The 12,830-nt window shown below is 27.9% G+C and overlaps 1 protein-coding gene across 2 annotated transcripts in view; it reads right to left on the bottom strand.

Annotated features, from left to right (window-relative positions):
• The window catches only part of LOC134833940 (uncharacterized), a 50,354-nt gene that overhangs the window by 20,270 nt on the left and 17,254 nt on the right, over window positions 1-12,830 (bottom strand). The gene's annotated exons all lie outside the window — the stretch shown is intronic.

Below are 12,830 nucleotides of genomic sequence, written 5' to 3'. Positions count from 1 at the left end.
TGACCTTTTGTAACATTTGGTAACCTTCTTGGATTAAACTATTTGTTACTTATCCTCATACACCGAAAAAAAAACTCGCAAGGGAGCTCACATTACCCTCTGAAAGGAATATTAATTATTATTACGTAATCTTTGTCTATTATTAAACTATTATTATTTTGCAATTATGAGATTCTTTGTGCTTCGTTCCTTTCTTCTTACATTTCAAAGCGAAATTTAAGACATGATTTTTATTTATAATAGAAATTTTAATTCCCCCTTCAATTGAGTGAAACAACCCAAAAATTACGACAATTGAATATATTTCATTTATTTTTAATTCATCAGGAAATTCTATTGATTATCACGTGAAATGTTCGCAAAATAACGCAGAAAAAAGTCCTATTCAAATAATATTGCGCATTATAAAAAAAGTGTAGGAATTTTGCGTTTCACGGCTTGAATTTTTTGTGAAATATGTATTCAATTTTTTTTTTCTAAAAAGTTTTAATAAAAAAAAATTATAAACCGAAATTACAAAAAAAAATAAAAACCGAAATTAAAAAAAAAGTTCAAATTTCAAGATTTGATGAAAATTTTGAGACAAAGTAGCTTAAAAAACCATTTCATCTCAAAGATTTTATTAAATCTTTAAATTTTAAGATTTTTTTCAAGAGTTTCAATAGAAAAAATGAAAATATGGTAAAAAAAAATTTTTTTTTATATAATTTTTTTAATATGTTCAATATTAAAATAAAATATGTAGAAAATATTCGCTAATTTTCCGCGTTGCAAAAAGTAAGAGTTTCACTTAAATGGCGAAAGAATATTAAATGTTTATTTGAACCCTCTTGTTTTTACTCACTTACACATTCTTACATGCATGATATTGGGTGAAAACATTTCGAATTCGAATCAATCCCATTTGTATGTTAAACAAATGCGTGATTTGCAAATCATTGAGATGATCGTCATCATATATTTGAACCTGTTTTTATTCCTTTCTTTTTTGTTCACTTGCCCATTACATGTCGTTGGAGAAAATAAAAAAATCAGAGCAGGGGAGCTTCCACTTACTTATTTCTAAGTGTTTTTTCATCTCAACTTCTCATCATAGTTAATGAAATTGCGACTTGTCAAAAAAAATGACAAGAACACGGAAATCCAATCGTCTTGTCATAATTTCTAAACAAGCCTTTTATGGGTTTCAAATTACCGCAAAACCCGTAAAAAAATGCGCAATTAACAAAATCCTTTAAGATTTTTGGTAATCAAGGACAAGCGTTGCCCTCTAACAGGAAAACGAGTCTGCAAAAGAGTTTGGCAGAAGCGAAACAAAAAATGAAAGGAAACAATTCCCCTTTTTAAACGTTCGAATAATGTGAGCGAAAAAAATCGCGTAATATTTAGTTTTTAATTTCATATCTTTTGTTGAATTTCGTTCTTTTTAGAGATATTCATGTCACACAAAAAAAAGAAAGGAACACAAAACATAAATAACCCAAAAATAAAGGAGGATCTCAAATTGTTTACGAATGTTTTGTGTTTAATTTCTTTATACAAAAAAAAAAATTAAAAGACTGAAACTTTTGAACCAGATTATTATTAATTATTATCTTAATGACATGAATTCGATTCGAATGTTTTTCAACAAATACAATTTGCCAAAAAGTAGAAGGGTGACGTTCACTTCCTTGCCAACTAAAAAAAACAGCTTCTAAGTTAACGTGAGGGGCTCAGGTAACAAAAATTTGTCTTAATTTGGCAACAATCTACAGAGCAGGCATAGTGTAAAGCACAAAAGCAGAAACAAGAGCACAACACACACACAAAAAAGCGAGTGTCAGCAACTTTTGTCTGTGTGCGTACAATATAAAATGGCAAATTCGTTTCTTAGAACTGTTTTCGGAATGGATCGAATTTGGATTGTATTTCTTTATCTCCAAACACTTTTTTTGTGTAAGGTAAAATAAGTATTGATCCAAGCCGATCCAATTTGTCTGTGGCTCGAAAAAAGTGACGGATTTTCATTTTTAAGGTTCTTTTAAAAAAAATTCAGAGGAAATGACTTAAGGACCTTTGTTTACTTATTTTTTGTTTATTTCTAAATGTTTATTCTGAATTAAAATTGTAAAACTCAAATACATCGACTACAAGTTACCATCTAATTTTTTCATAAAATATAATCCATACAAATTTTGTAACGCAATAACTCAAATTCTGCTTCACGAATCTTTTTGAGGTTTTTTGTAGTATGTTGGGTTTTATAAGGAGAATGTTTAGGGACAGAAAAATTTTAATAATGCGTGGGAGGATTCGTAGAACATTTCCAAATCATTCTACGGTACGTAATTGGTACGTACCGTACAATTGCAAAAAAACAAATCCATTTCAAAAACGCAAAATTAGGCTTTAATCCAAACAAATTGAAAGTTTTAATATTCCTTGTTTGATTTATTTTGATTAAAGCCCATTTCGGTTTCTCGAAGTTTTTTTCACCGATTCTTCTTACGTACGGTACGGTACGGTATGAACGGTACCAAATGCGTACCATAAAAAATTTTACAAATTTTATTTTAATTCCTGACAAAAATAGAGAAATCCACCACTGTTGATTTACAAAACGAGAACAACCACAGTACATAAAGGATGACCGGTCTCGCTGAAATGTGTAACAATTCTGTTAAATAATAAATAAATATCTTTGGTGAACAAATATTTGCTTTCACATCGGAGAACAAACAGACACAGAAAAACTAGTTTCGAAAGAGTAACTTTTTAAATTAAATAAATAAATACATTCTATATATAAAAATTATTATTATTTTAAATAAAACATTCATAAAACGGAGATGAGATGAGATAAGTATCTGTGATAAGGATTAATTTTTCGTTGTGAAAACATACCATTCCGAATCTTTTGTCTGTTCAACGGATACAGTTCAAAGTTATCCTCATTCAAAATCTCGTCACCTACTCGAATCTGCCCTTCTGATTATTTTCATTATTATGTTATTATTATGAGGTATAAATGACATTATACACTTTTTTTGTGATGGAATTTATGATTTGTTGTATACAAAATAAGGCGCACACACATGCATGAAAAAAAAGAGGAAAACCATCTGTATGGACACGAACAAAAGGATCAACAATTGTAAAAATGTTTGTTGTCTTCTTTTGAATACGGTCAATAGGAATGATATTGAAATATGAATAAAATTACATTTGCATGAGGATGACTTCGGTATTACTGGGCGAAAACCATTGTCGTCATGTCCCTATCTTCATAAAACTTGTACAACACAACTCTCCGAACAGGTATTGTTCACAAAATTATATTTCTTCATAATATTCTTTTCACTGTTAAAACAGTTGAATAGTTTTTTTTTCTTTTTGCAAAACTCAACAATTGTGTAGAAAAATTGTTGCTGGCTGCGTGTCATGGCAGGAGGGTGATTAATGATTGAGACATGTTGTAACATGTGATTTTCATTTTTTTCTATTTTTTTTTTTGTTTAATGTTCTAGGAAAGATTTTGTGACACAATAGCAAAAGTTTCTTCCACCTTTCTCGTAAATAATATAATGTAATTGAAATCTGTGCCACATGTCGAGTAAGGTAAGAAATAGAGTAAAGTGAAACAAAGTGCGTTTTAATCTGGCATACATTGTGCTTTTGATCCAGCCTTTTTGTCGATTCTCGATTAACAAATATGTTTTTCTAGAAAGAAAACTGGTCAATTAGATTCATCAGGGAATTTAATATTGTTTCGGTCTTTGATGTTCCGTCGCCAGCAACTTTGTCTACGAGGCAGAATCCAGTTATACGTGCTTGACAATAAATTCACTTTGATTTAATTGAAATCTGAGGAAAATTCCATTGAATTTTGATGGAAAGCTGTGTTATTATTGCAAAATATTGCAAATTTCGAACCGATATTGACATGTGAAACGATTCGTTTCCATTTCGATATCAAACATTAATTTGAATTCCATAAAGTTGTCATTACTGTGTGAAATGAAATATTTATAATAAGTGAAAATGATTATATTGCATTTTATGAGGAATTGGTTATAAATTTTAAATTAAATCTTCGAACAATATTTATTGAGAGGCGTAGCTAAAAGCAATGGAAATGCATCAACAAAATAGCATCAGAAATTACTTTACCTATATATCATAATAAGAGTATTATATTTGGAAAATGAAAATCATACTTCACTTTATTGATGGAATAAAATATTAATGCAAAGGCAAGTGAAATTTCTTAAAATGTTTCACATATCATTTTAATTAATTTTTCCTAAAATTACAAAATGTGATAATTTTATTGAACATTTTAAAAATTAATGAAAATTTCATCTACGACAGTAAAATATTTGAAGTTTGTATCTCAAAAATTTTGATAAAAATTTACTCGGCAAACTTTATTAAAATCTTGTTTATTCCTTTTTAGTTCGCTTTTTTTGCTATTCTTAAAAATAATTTAAAAAATAAAATAAATAAATAAAAAATATATATTTTACAAATAAATATTAAAATAATTTTTTTAAACTACAAAGATTTTTTAAAAATGTTAAGAAAACCTATAAAAAATATTTTTTATTTATTAATTTCATCAAATTGTTGTTGTATTGTAGTTTTAAAAAAGCATTAAGCTCATTAAAACCTAATCTTTTCTTTACATTTTGTTACATTGAATATATCACAGTCTTTTTTATTTTCTTTAAAAAATGTTAAGAAAACCTATGAGTTTTTGTTCGTACCTACTTTTATAAACGATAAACACTAAAAATGACGATTAAAAGTGTCAATACATATTTAATTTAAATTAATTATCAATATCCAAGTCTAAAATAATCATTTAGGTCTAAAAAAATTAATAAACATTTTCTATTTAAAAGAAGAAATAATTCAGTGCAAAACTACTGCAAGCGAGAGTGAATGAAGCTAAATCGTTTAAAATAAAATTTATTGAGTGATTTTTCATGCGCACATGCGGAAAAAAATCAAATATTTTTTCCATAAGGACGTATATTTAAACTAACGACCATTCTTCTTTTACCTCTTCTCGTGATTTGCTCTTATTTACACTTTGTTCTTTATTTATTTTTTTTTCATTTTTTTTTTCGTTCATGCTTCTCATGCTCTACTGTAGAAGTTCGAGTGTTATTGCATTTTAAATCTTTTTAAGAGTCCATAAAGCATTCCGTGATAGCAATTTCGGTTCTGCTTTAGTAGATTTAACTTTGTGCATTTATTAACTTGATCACTCATTCATTCGACCCGAAAAATTATACACATTATTTTTTTTTGTCGAGCGTAATTTTTTGGCAATAAAAACAAATCGTTTAAATATGAGCAGCCAAAGAAGTGTCATTGCCCTTTTTTCTCTCGTTTGGTCTTTCTAGCGCTGCAAACACAAATCGCACTAGAAGAATCGCTTACTCGGTTATATTTAAGAGGAAGAGATTGACACACACAATCAAAAAAAAATATCTTCAAATTCTGCCTGAAGACATCATCAACCGTTTCGTCCGTAATAGCAAATGAAATAAAGAGGCAAACCAGCAACACACACATGCATCAATGAATCGTTCTTCTTGCAAAAATATAATAAGAGAAAAAAATTGCTGAATAGAATAGAAGTTGGCCATGGAATATATATATATTTTTTTCGCATATACACAAAAATATAATGAAGTCACTTTCAAATGCTTTGCTGCTGCTCGTTGTTGTGCATGTTATTGTACGGATTTTTAAAGTTCATGGCCATTCATTTTGTGTGTTATGTTAGTTAGGTAGGTAAGTAGGTATAAAAATTGCTGTAAATAATAAAAAAAACCGAAAGATATTTAAATCATATTTAGATTTTGCTCGCTTGCATTACTTTTGGATGAACGCATGTGTATTTGTGCCATGTGAATAGAAGTGAAGGAAAGAAAACACAAAAAAAAACTATCCATGCAATTCCGAGAAAGGATTTATTTTTGATATTTTACATTCCGATACATTTCATAGTACTTTGCCAGCAAAGAAATGTATTCAAAAAGGGGTAGGCAAGCGGTATTTTTGACCATCATCAATAACGTAGTGTATTAAAAATTTTATAAAGAAAGAAATTTGTGGTCGTAAGTGCATAAAGTTTAACAAAAAATGTTGGAATAGTCATTTTTCTATCTGTGAACCTTTTTTTGTTTAAGATGTAAAAAGTTATAGGTTTTTTTTCGAGATCCAAATTCATTAAACATTAAAAATTAAACAATAAATAAAATATAAAAATGATAAAAAGTCTTTTAATTTAATAAAATTAAATGTTCAATTTATTAACTAAAAATAATGAAATTAATAGAAAATTTTAAAATTTTTGACTTTGAAACACACAAAAGACCTTTATTTTTTTGAGTAAAAATTCACTTTCTGAATGAAGATTTAAAAATTCGGGTAAAAATTCTTCATGATTTCTTCATGATGCCGAAAAATATTGGAAAACCCTTAAATTTTGATATTTTTTTACAAAAAAATTAAAAATTTTTGACACTAAAATTTTAATTAAAAAAAAAATTGTTAAGAAAAAAAATCTTAATTTTGATCATCTTTTTGCAAATAAAAATTAGCTAATAAAAAATAAAAACGGCGTAATGTGTAAAAATTTCCAAAATTAAAAAAAATCTACAGTTTTAAAAATATTTTTTTATTTAAAATTATTAAAAATCAAAATTCTATTCAAAAATTAAAATATTTTGTCATAATTTTTGAAACCTTCCTGAAAACGAGACAAAATACAAAAATTCCATAAATAAAACCCCATAAAAATTCTTAAGCCACAACAAAAACTCAATTTCCGCACGAAATCGATAATCTGCTACAAGCAATTACAATCCATCCCCATTTACACGCAAAAAAAAAACTTCCCCCGATAATCGAAAGTGGTTAAAAAGAAACGCTCTTTTAATTAGATGATAAACTCCAAATAAGCTTAAAACTTTTCCATTTTCCGTTATTGCTCTTGTTGCGCTGGCTTTAGGTACTTGTACTATCATCATCTGCTCAATAAATAACGTTGCAAACTTTTATCATAAATATATTTCTCTCTTTGGCGATTTTTTTTCTGTTCTAGAGCAATTTGCCACCTGCTACCAAAGTCCAGCAAAAAAATATTTTGCGCTGTTTTTAATTTCTTGCTATGAATTTCGATATGAAAAAAATAACAAAATTTAACACGCACTCACACAAACGCAGTTTTTTTTTTTGTAACACGCAGAAAACCCGTAATAATTTCACATTTTTTCATCTTTTATTTTTTTTGTGTATAATTTTTGCTACATTCGCTACGCAATCTACGCACAAAAAAAATGTGTTTAGAAACTGTTTTAATGGGAATCATCTGAACGGGTCGATCATACCTACGATTTGTGTGTGGCGAAAGAAAAAAAATTTACAGTTATCAAAAGTGTGTTACGCACAATAACAAACAACAGCAACGTTGAATTCTATTTATTTCAAACACTTTTTTTTTGTTATTTAGTCATAACCTTACCACAATAACTGTTATTTTTTTTATAAATCACCTGAAAATTGGGTTTTGATGCGAACATTTTAATTAATTCACTGTTTGTATTATTCTTGTGTCAATTTCCGTAACAAACATCAGGAAAGGAAATGCTTTCCTTGACCAAAAATTTTATTTTTTCGTCGAAATACGGATAAAATGAATGAAAAAGAGACAAATCTAATTATGGAATTCTTTATGCGGGAAGTTGAAATTTAATTTTTATTTGCATATGAATGTTTACGCACTTTTTTTGTGTGCGTAAATTTTTTGCGTGTGAACGGCAAAAGAAAGTGGTTAACGGTTTCGAACACATAATTTTTGGCAAAAATGAAAGTATCAATCAAAAGTAATAAAAATAAGTTCAGAGTTTCTAATTCTTCTAAATAAATGGTTTAAACATTTATTTTTTTTATTGTTTGCATGTCTATAACTCACACGAACGACAGAAAAAAACAGTTAAATAAAGAACAATCGTTGTTGTTCATGATGAACTAATACTAAATTTAGCAAGAAACTCGAGAGCATGGTCTCTTAATTGAATGTTAGAATTGTACAATTAACAAAATTTGACGAAAAAAAAATCTGCACGTAAATGTACGTAAAATAAATCATGATCGCGTGACCTTGAAAATAGTTATTTTATTGCGAATTTGATATTTTTGGCTATTCTATATGTTGAACGTATGTTAATTTTGTGTTTTGTGTGTGAGATTCTTGGAATTGAAAATTTAAAAACGCAATAGCTCTAAATTTTGCTAGTGTGTATTGTAGTGTAAAACTAGGAAATGATGGCCTCTAGATAAGATTTTGTTGCGCTATAATGAATGATTAACTAGAATTTGCATGAAATAATTCGATTTCATGATATAAAAAATTTTCAACTTCAAAATGAAGATTGACATGATTTTTGCACGAACTTTAAAAATTCAAACATGAAAGAAATACGTAGGACTCAAAAAGTTGTAACAAACACTGAAACCGTTTAAATTCAGTAGAAATGTTGAGTCACCGGAAATAGTTAAAGAAACAAAGTTTAGTAATAATAATATTAATAACTATCTTTTGAACACACCTTACTACTCCACTATACTTGGGCCGTAACAAAACGCTTCACAATGCAAAGATAGTAACAAGTACCATGATAATTAACCATTTACTGTTTTTGTCATTAAATGTTTTAGTTCCTCTTACCTGAAAAGATACAAGAAAAAAAAAACGTTTTTAATTAATAAATATATTTATGTATATTGATGTTTCAATTATTACACTACTGAGAAAATATGAAAAGAAATATTAACAAATTTCCATTTTTGGAACGAAATATAACGGAGATATTTATTTTAAGGAGAAAGAGTTAATCAATATTTGGTTTTTTGAGCATGAGGTTTCATCATTAACAGAAAAAGCTTAAAGTCATCAACTCAAGTTATTTAAAGTGCAAAGTTTGGAATACTCAAAAATTAGTCAGCTGTTTCTAAGTCTTATCGATAATCAATAACCTATTGCAGGGACCAGAAAAATATTTAAATAAATTCATTTTTTAAATATAAATAATAATTTTTAGCAATTTTAACTTTGTATATTTAATTTAATTTAATTTATTTTTTTTAAATTAAAATTTGTTATTTACATTTTAAAAGATTATTTTCCTAATTTCATCATTTTTTTAAAATTAAATAATCATTCAAAAATAATAATTATTTATTTTATAATTTTTAAAATAATTTAACAATATGTATTTTTACCAAAAACATTTTTTTACATAAAATTTAAAATTTTTATTCAATTTTTTTTTTTTTTTTTTTATCAAAAGAACATTGCTTAAATTTTTAATTTTTATCAAATTTTTTTATAAAAACAAAAAAAAATAATGTAAATTATTTTAATTTCATATTCAATTAAAGTTATTATTTTAACACATTTTTTTTTGTCCCTGGACAAAAACTATTATCGATCAAAAATTGAACTTTAATTTTGTTCAAAGATGATAAAAGTCTTGTAAAGGTCATAGACGTAGTTTTGAAGTCAGCCGATCATTAAAAGTTTAACTTCACTCTTACAATAAACGATTGATAAAATGTGAGTTTTCAACGTTATTATGTCGAGAACATTCTCTATTATGTTTATTCATTAATCGAGAGAAATAAAGATGAAAAATTAAATTGAATTGAAATACCTTTGAAGAGCACCCATATTTATCCAATTAGCAAACATCGCCTTTGGCATTTATTTATCTTTTAATGTTATTGTTATTTATTATTTAAAACAAGATGTGATTGTAGCTTTATGTACAACACGCATGAGAATATTACAAAACTAATAATAATGAAGAAGAAGAAGAAAAAAGCTTTCATACAAAAAATGAAAAAGCACATGAGAAAAAAAAAACACTTTTATGGTGTACAAAAAGTAATAAAAACGAACATGATAAGTAACATTAAAAATTGCACTATATTTTATTATATTATTATAATGCAAACTATTCACTCCTACTAGCAAAATCGTCTTTATCGTGGTCCGCGTACATATCCACCTCTTCAACGCGTTCTCCTCTGCTTTATCTGTTTATTAAATATTATTACATTATTATTAAAGAAAAGAATTCTGCTCTCTGTTATTTTTATTATTACTATTATTATTGCGTTGCTTGCCTCGGTACTTGAACTTTCTTCTCCGGCAGGCAGGCAAGAACAGCGGCAAACAGTAGCCAGCTTCGTATGAATGAAGTGAAGCGTATTTAATCACTGATTCAATTAATTAACCATTATCGAGTGAATTGATGTGAACGTGCGCTGGATGCACCTCAACTTGCCTCTCGTACAATGATAGTTTTGTTTACTCTCACGAAAATTTCTTGCGTAATCAAATTAAATGTTTATTTGCAACTTTTTCCGTAACTTTGAAAAGTTTGCGCGCAAAAAAAACTGAATGAACAAGCGGCGAAAGATAAGCAAGTGATAAGAAAGAAAAACATGTTAGCTAATTATGATTCTGAGAAATATCACAAGCGACGATAATGAGATGATAAAGAAGGTGGAAGAAGAAGCCAGGTGAGAATTTTGCCATTGAAAACAATAAATGTTTAATTAACAGTTCATGTTAGAGAAAAAAAATCTGCCACACTACTTGAATAACAACAAAAAAAAACGACAAGACACGAAATACATAGGAAATTGTCAAAAATTTTGCTCCAGCTTGTCTAATAATAATAATAATGATATTTTGGCAGCGCGAAAAAAATCTCAGAATAAATAATATAATAAATAAACTCGTTGTTCACACAAATGCCGCAATTACTGGCATGTGTGTGTCAATGAATGTAGATTCATATTTTAATTTCTGCATTTTTGATGTTTTACTGAGTAAAATATATAAAAAATATATATTTTTTGCGTCTTCTTATTATTATTGGATGACGAAAAAAGAAGAAGGAGGACATAAATCGCGAGACATTAAAAATTATTCCAGCTGGCGGTGTAAAGATTCTATACACCAGTACCTTCTTTTTTAAAAGCAGTACTGATGAATTATAATAAAAAAACGAATTTGAAAAGCATTTGTTGAAACGAACAACTAAGCCGCTTTTTTGAGTTTAAAAAGAAAATGTTTCCGAAGAATTTTCCGGATTTTTTTGAAATTTTTCACGATTTTTTCTTAAATATTCCAGATTTTCTACGTTAAATAATCAGAAAATTTTTTATTCAGATTTTTCTTAAATTTTTCAAGTTTTTTCTTAATTTTTCACAAATTTGTTGAAGATTTTTCTAAATTTTCATCACCCAAGTGACAAATTTACCAAAAAAACAAATATTAAATTAAAATTGCTAAATAATTTATGTAAATTAAAAGTTTGAATTAGCACATGGCAAAATGTACACACTGACGGACAAACGGACAGACAAGACGATACCAATTTTTTTTCATTTTATTTTTGAAATGCAGTAAAAACGTTAATAACAACAGAGATAAAGTGACATATTCTGGAAGGATTCGTTGATGTTTATGTAATACTCACAAGTTACGACGACGCAGTAATTTCCTAATTATGTATCGTGAAAAATTGTTGTTTAACGAGGGCGCAATGACGACGAACAAACAGGTGATGAAGCAATTTCCATCGCAACACATTTTTTTGTTGTTCTCCTCGCTATTTTTGTTATTTCTTCTTTTATTTTTATTTTAAGGAAAAAGGTCAACCCACAACATTTTCAAGGACAATCAATGAACTTTCGCACTCCCTTTCTCCTGGCAATTCAAATTTATTCGCTAAATTCCCACTTAAGCTCCTCAAACACAAAGGAGAGCACGATTTTTACGCAAACGTTTAAGAAAAAAAAAACTCGAAGAAAATGCGACAGACCATGAGATACAGCAGCGGGTGCTTCACAATTATTTTTGTTTTGGAAATTTTCAAACATTTGGAACAAACATCGTGATTAATGAAACAGTTGGACACTCAAATCGATTCGATAAAATGAAAAAAAGCAACATTGGTGGTGGAACAATATTCCTGGACACAATTTCCCTTGAGATATATTTTAATGGCATGCACAACGATGAGCATGCTCATCAGTGAAAAGGAGTTGATTATTTAATTAATTATTTTAGACGTAAAGGAATTTCTTTTGTGAAGACGGAAATTAATTAAAAATACGTCAAAATTAGTACCTTTCACCACAAAGTCAGCAACATTTTTTGATGCTACCTATTTTGCGCGCGGTGATGGCTGTAATGGATCAGAAATTGAAAGAAATTGACTGACAAATTCTTTCCAAACAATTTTTCTCCCCTGTTCCGTGCTTTGCATAAAGTCACGCCAAAAATAAAATCGGAAAAACTGTAAATGCAAACTAACTCATAAAATTTTTGCATTAAAAATTATGGACAAAAAAACTTTTGAAGCGCATTTTTTTAAATTCATAAAGGTAAAAATTTCTAATTATTTTTTTTTTTTGTAGAATTTAAATGCTAGTTTTTTTTCATTATCTCTTTAAAGAAAATGACGGCTTAATAGAAGAAACATGTTACTCCATCCAGTTTCAACCGTTTTTTTTTTGCTTGCGTTGTAAATTGTACGAAAGATTGACAGTAATTTGTATCATGTCATACTTTTTCCTCTTAATAAAAAGTTTTCTTGTCGCTTTGTTTGCTCCTTCATTTGAATACGTTTTACTTTTACGTTTTTACGTCGAAGCAGGAAAAGATTCGTAGAAATGAGAGAAAAATGACGTTATAAAAGGGAAAAAAGTTATATAAGTGCCTTTTCTTGTTGTCACCAACGACACTGATACTG

This window comes from Culicoides brevitarsis, chromosome 3, assembly GCF_036172545.1.
Source record: "Culicoides brevitarsis isolate CSIRO-B50_1 chromosome 3, AGI_CSIRO_Cbre_v1, whole genome shotgun sequence".
NCBI classification, from domain to species: domain Eukaryota; kingdom Metazoa; phylum Arthropoda; class Insecta; order Diptera; family Ceratopogonidae; genus Culicoides; species Culicoides brevitarsis.
Note: the sequence above shows the minus strand (reverse complement) of the source record. Positions and strands in the feature narration are given on the sequence as shown.